The sequence below is a fragment of the Rhinopithecus bieti genome, unplaced genomic scaffold, assembly GCF_001698545.2.
Source record: "Rhinopithecus bieti isolate Rb0 unplaced genomic scaffold, ASM169854v2 scaffold_33140, whole genome shotgun sequence".
Taxonomy (NCBI): domain Eukaryota; kingdom Metazoa; phylum Chordata; class Mammalia; order Primates; family Cercopithecidae; genus Rhinopithecus; species Rhinopithecus bieti.
In genome coordinates, this window is record NW_016814072.1 from 690,872 (window position 1) to 702,949 (window position 12,078).

The following is a 12,078-nucleotide window of genomic DNA, read 5'->3' on the forward strand; positions in this document are numbered from 1 at the left end:
CTCACTCACTATTACAATGTTGAATGCACAGAGCTACTCCAAGTGTCTCTATGGCCTGGACAATAACCCTGGGTAACAACCAATCACTGGCTTCTCAGGCAAATTCTGTTCCCAGAATAATCTACCTCTTTTTAGCCATTTAAAATAATACAACCTCTTGCTGTAGAATTAATGTCTGTATTGACTTTCATTTCAATTTTTAAAACAAATTAAACTTCCCAAAACCCATTTCCAGGTTAGACCGAATAGTAACAGTGGCAATGATAATAATAGTAATAAAATGGTTCTTACTTATTGAGTGCTTACTCTAACGCTTCAGTAGCATTTCAGTGTCACTGGTGAAGGTCATTTGATATTGCAGTATTTGACAGTGAACAAGCACATCAGAAAACCGCTTCTCTGTGGTTCAGCTGCAGTCTATATTCCCCGAGCTACTAAATTATAGCCACAAACCAGGGATCCAAATAACAACAAGAACACCTCTAATCTCTGAGTGTTTGACCTGGTGAAACTTGCTAAATGTTTTGTGTATAGATTATCTTATTTAACCTGAACAAGGAAAGTTAAGAGATAGGTACAGTCATGCTCATTTTGTAGGTTAAAAACACTAAGCTTCAGAAAATTGAGTATCTCCTCTAGAATATTACAGCTAAGAACGTATCAAATCATGATTTTAACCTAGGTATGGGCAACTTCAACATTTCAACTTTAAATCACGGCTTCATTGGAGGGGAACAAAAGAATTGTTATAAATTATTTTATGTGTCTCAACAGAGCAGAATGTTTAAATTTCTATTAAACATAGATTACCCTACAAAATGGGGTATAAATTATAAAACAAACAACTTTATTAGAGCCACACTCAGTTTGCCCATATCCTAAGCTATCATCTGCTTCCATGGAACATCTGTGAATAGAGCTGGACTAGCTGTCTGAACTCAGCACAAGCTATAGACTTAAGTTGATAAAGAACTTGCACATATATTTATACACACACACACACACACACATATATGTACACATATATGCACATAGACATATATTCAGAGGAAAAGTTAGGGCAGCAGGAACACTGTCCAGACAGATTTAGGGTCATGGAAAGAAAATTGTTTTCTGGCCCCTTGATTTTTAATATGTGTCTTTTTTTTTTTAACTTGTGTTTTACGTTCAAGAATACATGTGCAGGTTGGTTATATAGGTAAATTGCATGTCAGAGGGGTTTGCTGTACAGCTTGTTTCATCACCCAGGTAATCAGTACCCAATCAGTAGTTTTCTCTACTCTCCCTCCTCCCACCTCCACTCTCAAGTGGACTCTGATGTCTGTTGTCTCCTTCCCCAACTCTCTGTGTACTCAGTATCCAGCTCTCACTTATAATTGAGAATATGTGGTATTTGGTTTTCTGTTCCTGTGTTAGTTGGCTTAGGATGATGGCCTCCAGCTCCACCCACGTCACTGCAAATGATATGATCTTGTTTTTTTTGATGGCTGCATGGTATTCCATGGTGTTTACGAAACATTTAATCTTTACCTGGATTCAAAAAGACTTCTAAGTAAACTAAAGCCTTCCCCAGCCCCTCGCCGACCACACCTCCTCAATTCAGAATAGAGACATAAAGCTCTTATTTCTGCAGCTGCCAGGAGGAAATACTTTAGGATCTAAAACCAGTGTGGAAGTTGTCTATATCTAATAACACTGTGGAGCAAATAAATTCATTGCTTAATTAGGGGTACCTCTGGTAACTTCTTTATGTTCATCAAAGTTTCACTGGAAAACTACACTGCTTCAAAGCTGATCATGATGGAGATTATTTTGATATATGTTAATGCCTCCATGAGCAAATGCTATGGGCAGTTTTAAGACGTCCCAAATTAAATCATCACAGCCATACTCCTATAACAGTATTTATGGATCATAAACTATATGATTTATCTGCACTATCAGGTATCTATATAGGCACTAATACCATTCTCAATTAATTGATGAAGCATTTGAGGCTTATATAGGTAACTTGCCTTGAAATAAAAAACTACATTCTTAACCAACAAGTTAAACTTCACCATTCAATTTTTACGGTCCATAATGTGAACTTGGGGCTGAAATGACTGAAATGACCCAATTATTTGCAATTCTTTGCATGAGGGTTATGGTGACCAACACTTGCCTTCTGTTTCACAGTGGCAAGTCTGTGCAAACCTGCCCCCGAAGTCCAAGGAGGCTGAGAGGTCAAAGAAGGAGGCTGGCAAATCCAGTCTCTTCAAAAGAAACATTTAACAGCGTCTTACAAACAGAAGTCACATCTATGTCTTTAGGGGGCTAGACAAGAGAATGGATCCCTGCCATTAGCTCCAGACCCAGAGCTCATGTACCAGGGAAAGAATGGTTCAGAAGAGACATGCAGGACAACTGAAGTATGATAACAGCACAGTTGTTTGACCCAAGGGCAGGATTTATGCTAAGTGCCTGCCCTAACACAAGGAACAATTGATAAACTGGAAATCTTGGAGGCCTTCCTGGAACTGGGGTTCATCAAAGCCAACGTGGAAGATTAGCTTCCAAGATAGAGTCTCTGGGCCTTACTGGTGCTGCCTGCAGCATTCTAGCACCCACCTCCACATAAAAGCGAGAGGTGGTTCCCATTCATGTTGGAGTCTTGGAGGGATCCATACATTTCATGTGGGGATGTCAGTCATGGCCGGCTGATATGCTTATACAACATTACTGAGACCATAACTTTACAGTTTTTGTTCTTTCAATGTATCTCAAGACCTGATTCTGAGAAATATTACTGCTGGGGAATTGCGTAAATGATATGCATTTCATTCTTCTGTTCTTCACTGCATAAAAGACACAAACTGTGAACCTGGACGTTATCTGTCTGGCCCCAGATGGAGGAGCTTGTACTGACTTGTCATTAGTGTTGGGCTCTTGACTTACATGGAGGGATGCATTTCGACATGACGCAGAACGGTTTCCCAGGATGGGCAATCAGAGGAGGTTTGTCATCTGCTCATCACCCAGTACCTTCCCTATTAATAATACTCAAGAGGAAGCTTTGTCTGAATATTCACAACTGGTGGTGGGGATTAGGGGAGGTAAAAACAACAGAAAAGAATGTTTCATTCAAAATGTAACCTGTATTTTTCAATGTTCTCTTCCTTTTTATTGATGGATAATAATGGTACCTATTTATGGGGAATCTGTGATATTTTGATACACACGTACAATGTGTAATGGTCAGATAGGGTAATTAGGATGTCCATCACTGCAAACATTTGTCATTTTTTGTCATTGTGTTTCAATGTTTTCTTCCATTTTACTGATACAAAACAATGATACATATTTATGGGGAACCTGTGATATTTTGATACACACAATATGTAATGGTCAAATAGGGTAATTAGGATATCCATCACTGCAAACATTTGTCATTTCTTTGTGTTGAGAAAACTTCTGTATTAGTCTGTTTTCATGCTGCTGATAAAGACATACCTGAGACTGGATAATTTATAAAGAGAAAGAGGTTTAATGGACTCAGAGTTCCACATGGTTGAGGAGGCCTCACAATCAGGGTGGAAAGTGAAAGGCATGTCTTACATGGCGGCAGACCAGAGAGAATTGAAAACCAAGTGAAAGGGGTTTCCCCTGATAAAACCATCAGATCTCGTGAGACTTGTTCACTACCACGAGAACAGTGTGGGGGAAACCACTCCCATGATTCAATTATCTCCCACTGGGTCCCTCCCACAACACATGGCAATTATGAAAGCTATAATTCCAGATGAGATTTGGGTGGGGACACAGTCAAACCACATCATCTTCAAATCTCTTCTAGCTATTTTGAAATATACAATACATTATTGCTAACTATAGTTATCCTATTGTGCCATCAAACACTAGAACCTGTTTCTTCATCTAACTGTATGTACCCATTAACCAACCTCTCCTTCTCTCTCCACTCTTCCCAACCTTTGGTTACCATCATCTACGCTCTGCCTTCATGAAATTCACTTCTGTAGATTCCACATGTGAGTGAGAACATGCATGACCTGTCTTTCTGAGCCTGGCTTATTCCACTTAACATATGTCCTTCAGTTCCATCCTCATTACTACAAATGACAAGATTCCCTTCTTTTTACGGCTGAATAGTATTCCACTGTGTCTATGCACCACATTTTCTTTCTCCAGTCATCTGTTGATGGACACTTAGGTTGATTCCACATCTTGGCTATTGTGAATAGTGCTGTGATAAAATAAATATTTCTCAAAAGGAGACATACACATGACCAATAAGAATATATTTAAAATGTTCAACATCACTAATCATCAGATACAAATCAAAACCACAATGAGCTATCATCTCACCCCAGTTACAACAGCTATTTTCAAAAGGACAAAACAATCAATACTGGCAAAGATGCCAAGAAAAGAAAACTCTTGTACACCGCTGATAGAAATGTAATCTAGAATAGCCACTGTGAAAAACAGCATGGGGGTTCCTCAAGAAACTAAAAGTAGAACTCTGATCCAGCAACCCCACTTCTGAGTATGCACCCCAAGGAAAGGAAATCAGTGTGCCAAAGAAGCACCTGCCCCCCATCTTTACTGCAGCACTGATCACAACTGCCAAGATGTGGAATTAACATGTACTTTTGTGAATAGTTGAATTATCTAAATGCTTCATTGTTCCTTTTCTTCTAGCCACGTGCCAGCAACTTATATTTATCAGTGATGGAGAATACCCGGCATTCATTTCTGCATGAGTGCCCTCTTAGTTGCTGTGTATTCTTGTACCTTGATATTTTTTTCTGTTTTTCTACATGAGTGTTGACTGCAGAGTTCCCTGATTGTCTCAAAGTACATGTTCTATATTGCCTCAAGTAGTGCTGGTCATGAACACACTTTAGTCCTAGTCAGCCACTGGAACTGATTGACTGCAAAGTTCTGATGCCTCTTCTCTCAGCCCAGGGCAGATGGATGTGCTATGTGGAGCCCATGCAAAACAGAAACATGGAACTGGTGGGGCAAGAGTCAACCTCCCTTCTAGGGCCTACAGCCTCCACCAGGGCAGAGAGCAAGTTTATCTCAGCTTCCGCTCTCAGGTGGCGACCTGGCAAGGAGGAAAGCTTGGCAGCAGCTGCAGGTATTGGACGGGAACCTCCTGACTCCTCTCCTAACTCTGCCAGCACCTGCCATAAGGTACTCAGATCATGCAACTTCCCTGTGTCTCCATCTCTGCATCTTTAAAATGGGGCTAATAAGAGCAGTTTTCTCAAAGACTTATAAAGAGAATTAATAAGAAAAATGATAAAATAATGCTTGGCTCAGAATGTGCACTCCATGAACGTCAGCTGCTACCACTTAAGAAGGGTGTGGACCCCCAGCTGCATCCATGCCAGTTCCCACTGTCTCACCCTGGACTGGCGACACCCATCTTAAGTCACAATTGATAATACAAGCAAGTCACGCTGAAATCTGCCAGAATAAAGGTCCATCTTCACAGAACAAGCCTGTTTACATTTGAACCCACAGTTTTTTGGTCACATCCAGACTTCAAGGAGGGAAGAGGGCTCCACCGCCGGCTTCCTGTAGCAAGCATGGGGGCCATGTCTGGGTACCCTGTGGTGTTCTGTCACTATAGACCGTGACCTTCAAACAACACAGTCACTTCTCACAGTGCTAGAGGTCAGAAGTCCCAGATTATGGTGCTGGCAGATCTGGTGTCTGGTGAGTATCTGTTTCCTTGGTCATAGATGGCAGCTTCTCACTGTGTCCTCACATGGTGGAAGGAGTGAGGGAGCTCTCCACGGTCTCTTTCAAAAGGGCGTGAATCCCACTCATGGGGGTCCACCTTTATGAGTTCATCATCTCCTAAAGCCCCCAGCTCCTAACACCATCACCTTTGGGGTGAGAATTTCAGCATGTGAATTAGGGGGAGACTCAAACATTGACACCACAAACAGGCAAAGAGCCTGCAGCTGCTAGTGAGGACACGGTATCTCCCTCCTGACAGCTGCTGGGATGGGACCCAGCAGGTTCTGGAGGATCAGGAGGTCCACCTTGGAGAAGAGCTGATTGGTTGGTAGGGGAGCTGGAAAAGCAACAGACACCTCCCTTAGTCCCCTTCCCTGGGGCCCGACTCCTGTGTGACACCCCCTGACCACCGCCACCCTGTTCTGTCTAACTCAGTCTGAGCTGTCAGGACACAGCAAAGGCATCACTTCAGGACAGCAAAGCCCCTGTCTCTCTCCCTTCCAACTCCTCAGACTTCACCCTGGTAACACATTTGTTTAAAAATACATTTTTACCCCTTGTAAAAAGATCTAGGATACATGAGGTCAGTCCAGCAGTTTAGGTATCCCAAAGAAACTGCTCTCGGAGCTAAAGTAAGAAACAGTGTGTGTCTTCAGCACAAAGAGTTGGAACAAGATAAAAGGCAGTGATCCTTCACCGGCCAATCTCCAGGTGGATCTCAGGAATCCTATGTGATGTGTGACATCACCTGGGAAAGCCCCGCTGTTGCCATGGAGGTGCACGTCCCAGGCCTTGGGAAGCTGCCCCACCTCTCCGCCGCCTTCTTCCGGACTGGTCATGGCAGGCTAGCTCCAATCTGGGTCCCAGACAGAGGGGAATTGGTTTGCCTTTTTTCTTTTCTTTTCTTTTCTTTTTTTCTTTGCTTTGTAAACTGCAGTGACCATGTGTGTTTGTATGTGTGTATGTGTGTGTGTATATATGTGTGTGTGTGTGTGTGTATATATATATATAGAGAGAGAGAGAGAGAAGCAGAGTGCCCCATGACGCAAGGTGCCCACCTGGACAAATACACTGTGGGCAGACAATAAACCCTTACGAGGTTCTGGAGTGGCAGCAGCGATGGCCTCCTGCCCGCCTGGCTGGCTGGAGCCTCCCCCTCGCAGGTGCGGTAGGGTTGAAACATCAGAAATGCCGAGAAACGTCTCCTTGCAGCCTGATTAGAGACACCTGTGATCCATGATGTCTGCTGCTCCACTGCTGAAAACAAGAAAAAGGCCCTGAGTGCCTCCTCCGCTGTGGTTTCTCTCCTATTTAAGTAAAACTGGAAACTTTTTTAAAAAGAAAGCACAATCATTTAATTAGTGCAGGCTGTCTTTTCTGGTTTTCTGAGAAGGGGCGTTCTCACACACATTACTCTATCTTAAACCCTTTCAACATTCTGCATGCTCTTCCTAATTCCAGAGAGACAGAATTTTTATTTCCTTCAATAGCAGGGATACCTACAATGGAATTTATGCCTCGATTAACAGCTTGACCAAGGGTTTACAAGTGGTTGAATGTAGTAAAAATGAAGAATTCGAAGCAACGCAAAGAGAGAAAGTGAACCTTCCATAGACACCTGCTCTATGCAAATAATGGACTCCTCCCCCTTTATCTTAAGGGGTCTTACGCTACCTGTTTCTATGCTCTTTGCTGGTTCCCATGACAGAAATACACACATTTCAGACAAGATTAAAATACAAAATCCCAACCATAGCCTCATCTTTGCACACACTCTCATTTCCTGTTGGTACCAGCACTTTTCTATTTCGGTCCTGGGTATGGCTCACTAACCTACAGCAGCTTCCTCCTTTGCACCTGATGTCTTCCCAAACAGCATTTAAGGGACGGAGCACAGCCCAGAAGGCAGAAGCGAAGGACAACTGCCAACCCCCAAGTGGGAGCAGGGGTCTGGGAAGGAAGACACTCATGGTAAAGGTAAAACCAAAGAAATCACACGCCTAGGAAATCACAGATTCTTCTGCATAAAATAGACTTGTGAGAAACTAATTGCTACAGATTTTATCTCGCTCAAAATAAACCACAGGGAGGATATCATGAGCATACTGTAGCGCATAAAATCTTGACACTTGTGATAAAATACTCAAAATACACCCTGGAAGGTTGGAGCTTGTCTTCAGTGTTGGGTTCTGTAAATTATTTCAAACAGCTCGCCATATTTGTGGTATCACATTGAACCGGGTGTGAGAGGCAGGGGAGAAACAAAGTAGACACGGCTCTTCCTTGGAGATGCCTACCCCAGAAGGCGGTTTCCGAACTGCCCAGGAGAGAGGAAAGCTCCATTTCAGAGATGCAGACATGTTGGCCAGGACCTCGGAGGGAGGTGGCCAAAGGACCCCCTTCTCAGAGGCAGGGACTTGGAATCTCTGCCCCATGGCCTCTGGGAGAGTGGAGGCTGCTCTGGGGCAATTATCCCAAATGATTGTTTATCACTCCGAGTTCCGAGAAGGCCTGGAAAGATTACATTCCAAAGACTTGATCACTGAAAATGCCCGGGTGGAAGCTGTAATTACGGCTTTCTCAGAGCCTACAGCATCTCCCCTGGGATGATTTGCATAAAGTCATTGCCTGTGGCAGTTCCTGAACGCAGCAGTGCCCTCACTCTCATCCTGTATACAGGCCATGGAGAGGGCTGCCTGGGCGAGTGTTTCAGCATAAACTTGTGCTCAGCAACCTCCATGCAGCTGCCTCTTTATAAAACTAAACATGCGGTGGAGTTTCTCTGTCCCCCGTCAAGCCCTGCCGTTAATTATAGGCTATCTGGAGTCATCAGGTGTTCCCATGGAGAATAGAGGGAGGTGACTTTACAACCAGCAGGTTTCCATCAGAAGGTGACAGCAGTAACAGTGGAGGTGAGAGTGGAGGTGACAGTGGAGGTGAGAGTGGAGGTGACAGTGGAGGTGACAGTGGAGGTGAGAGTGGAGATGACAGTGAAGCTCAAACTGGACTGGTGCTTCCTTACTAGAAACCAGAGGGAGAGGAAACCAGAGGCAGTGCAGGGTGAATTTCAAACAGCCGGGGCTGGAGCCAGAATGGGAACCCCAGCCCCACGTCATCAGAGCCAAATCAAATAACGAGCTACCATCAGTGGACAACACGCTATCAGGATAAAGTACATGAAACCATAGAACCTTCAGTAACAGGGTATGAAGAAAAAAACAGAAAAATAAAGTCACAGGGCACAGAAGCAATGCATTGCTCAGTGGCCCCAACAGAGAAAGTGGAACCACGTTAGATATTTCCATAAAACTCAGTCTGCACGCTCCACCCCATCATGGAAGTCACAGGGGCTACCCTTGAAGAGGCGCTGTACATCGGACAGGAGACTGCGGAGAAAAGGGTAAGCAACTGGGAAAGAACTGGATGCGGGGGCTTGGTGGGGACAACGTCCCCCTTCTACTCACAGCGGTGTGGGTAGGGAGGAGAGCCCTGCGGTGAGATCCTGATAGGCAGAGGCCAGGCTTCCTGGTGCCTTCCTGAGGAGGAGTTCAGGAGCTTTCTCTCACTTCTCTTCTCTGAACAATGCTCTGCCTGTCATGCTGCAGCTCCCTGTTCCAAACCATATGCACATGCATACATGCCTATACACACGTAGATGGACACATGCAGATGTACACATACAGGCAGTACACACCATGCCATGCATGCTTATACACACATGTATGTATACACAGAGATGTAACACATACAGACAATACACATGTACAACATGTTCTCACGCAGACATGCCTACATATGCACACATATGACAATACACATGCAAGCATGCACAGCACACACAACATAGCGTGCTGCACATGCATGCACACACTTGTGTCGACACAATGTACACACAGATGTGTGCCCACGCATACTATGCACATGTTAACACACATAGACAATGTACATTCTTGCACACATATCCTACATGCACATCAAGACTTACACATGTGTACACGCATGTACATATATGCAAACATAGGCACAGGCACATGTACTATACAGGCATCCACATACACATGTGTACACATGCCACATGGGCATGTAGACATACACACACAGAACATTCAAATTGACTTTTTTTTGAGAGAGGGTCTTGCTCTGTCACCCAGGCTGGAGCACAGTGACATGATCATGGCTCACTGCTCCTCGACCTTCTGGGCTCAAGCAATCCTCCACCTCAGCCTCCTGAGTAGCTGGGACCACAGGCCGGCACCACCACATCTGCCTAATTTTTTCAAATTTTAGTAGAGATGAGATCTTAACCTGGGTCTCACTATGATGCCTGGGCTACTCTTCAACTCCTGTGCTCCAGTGATCCTCCTGCCTTGGCCTCCCAAAGTGCTGGGATTATAGGTGTGAGCCACCATGTCCAGCTGACTTCTTTATATTAACTTTACTTACACTACTAATTATTTGCTTAAACGTCAGTCTGCCTCCTAATTTCCGGTCTTACAGGCGAAGATGATGACCTAACACCCATCGTAAATGGCCCATGAAAACTCTGAGCTGCCAGATTCACCTTGACTTTTATCTTCAGCCACTTTGCCATGGGAGCCTCTTAGATGACCTCAGAGGATCTCAAACAAATGCTTCCCAAGAATGCACTCCGATAAAGTACAGAATGCCACAGTTTCCCAGGCAAGGACTGACACCAGTGTGTGTCCAGCGATGCGTCGGAAAGTAACAATGCAATCTTATACACTTTCATTGGTCATAGTGCACGATTTCTTTAAAAGGGAAGACCTAAAACCCTCAGACTTAGCCTCCAAGGGAGCATCACCTGGGAAAGGTTTTCTTCCCTCTCCTGACTGTGGCACAGAACGAAAACTCTCCAATGTGCATGGGGACCTTTAACAAGGTTTCCGTGACGTCACTCCTTCTTCCCGTGCCTGGTGATTCACGGCAGGCTTTTCAGGTTTCTTTGGCTCAGTGGTCCAATTACAAACTTTATGCAGAAACAGTGGCAGGTTACAACAGGTTGCAGAAGCACACAGGCAAGACATGAGCACATTTTTTTTTTCTGACGGATGTTTTGTAGCGACTAAGAAGCAGCTCCCAAGTGTGCAACATTCTCTGCCTGTCTCAGGACCACGGGTGATGCCTTGGCCGCTGTCACACAGCATCTGCCGCCCTCGCCACAGGCCCATGGGAACTTTGCAGGGCAAGTGGCCGCATCCGCTGGCTCTCCTGTTCTGTGCACCACTGCCGTCCTCTACACACAGGGAGGTGCAGATCACTTTTCCTCTTTCCCATCTTTGTGAGATGAGAAAGTTTTCCTTGATACTGTCTTCTGTCAAATTATAAGGAATGGGCTGATGCATGCCTTCCAAGGAAGACAGATCACGTATCAAGGCAGCTCACCCCAGACCACCACTGAATTTCCAGCATTTCTACCCCAAACCTACTCTTTTGGGGATCTAACAAACACCCCAAATGAATTTTCACATTTTTCCCCAATTCCATTGTTACAAATATTTTCATCTATTCATTTAATTTTTTATGCATTGAGCACTATTAAAAACAAAATTTTGCTCTCCCCCATAAATTCGTGTGCTGAAGCCCTGGGCCCCCACGACCTCAGAATGTGACTGTATTTTCAGACTGGACATTCTAAAAGGTGACTAAGTTAAAATGGTTATTTTAGGATGAACCCTAATCCTATGTGACACTGGTGTCCTTAGAAGAAGAGGACATTTGGATATGCACAGACACACAGAGGGATGACCCTGTGAGGAGTGAAAGATCACATGTACAAGCCATGAGAGAGGCCTTGGGAGAAACCGACCCTGCCTACACCTTGATCTCGACTTCCAGCCTCCAGAGCTGTAAGAAAATAGATTTCCGGGTTTCACCTGCCCGGTGTGTAGCATTTGTTATGGCAGCCTGACTAGAATAATACAAGCACTCAAGGTGTCCCTGGCATCGTTACAGGTGAAGGAGACATGTTGGTAAATGAACACCAGGCAATGCCCTCTTGTCTTATGTTCTGGTGGAAAATCCGCATACAACTTGCTGAAGATTGTAGCTGAACGAGTGAGTGAGTGTATACATGAATTAATACATAAACTGTTTTTCCAGAGTTCACAAACATTTAAACTTGAAGTGAGAGTATTTAGATGGTTTGTTTTCTAATTCAATATATGCCAGAGGATAAGAAATAATGAAAGTATTTTCTTCCTGTCTTCTACATGTTTCTTTTTCAACCCACAATATTCATGACTGAGATCTTGAAAATGATCAGGGCTTCCCTTCATCAATGACTTGTAGAAATGCAATGACCTA

At 44.1% G+C, this 12,078-nt stretch overlaps 1 long non-coding RNA gene across 1 annotated transcript; it reads left to right on the forward strand.

Moving 5' to 3' along the window:
- Positions 1-5,484: 5,484 nt before the first annotated feature.
- Positions 5,485-10,430, forward strand: LOC108513721 (uncharacterized). The gene is made up of 4 exons (XR_001881001.1): positions 5,485-5,727; positions 7,631-7,731; positions 8,780-9,154; positions 10,252-10,430. It is a non-coding gene; the product is annotated as an uncharacterized LOC108513721 (long non-coding RNA).
- The last annotated feature ends 1,648 nt before the right edge of the window (positions 10,431-12,078 follow it).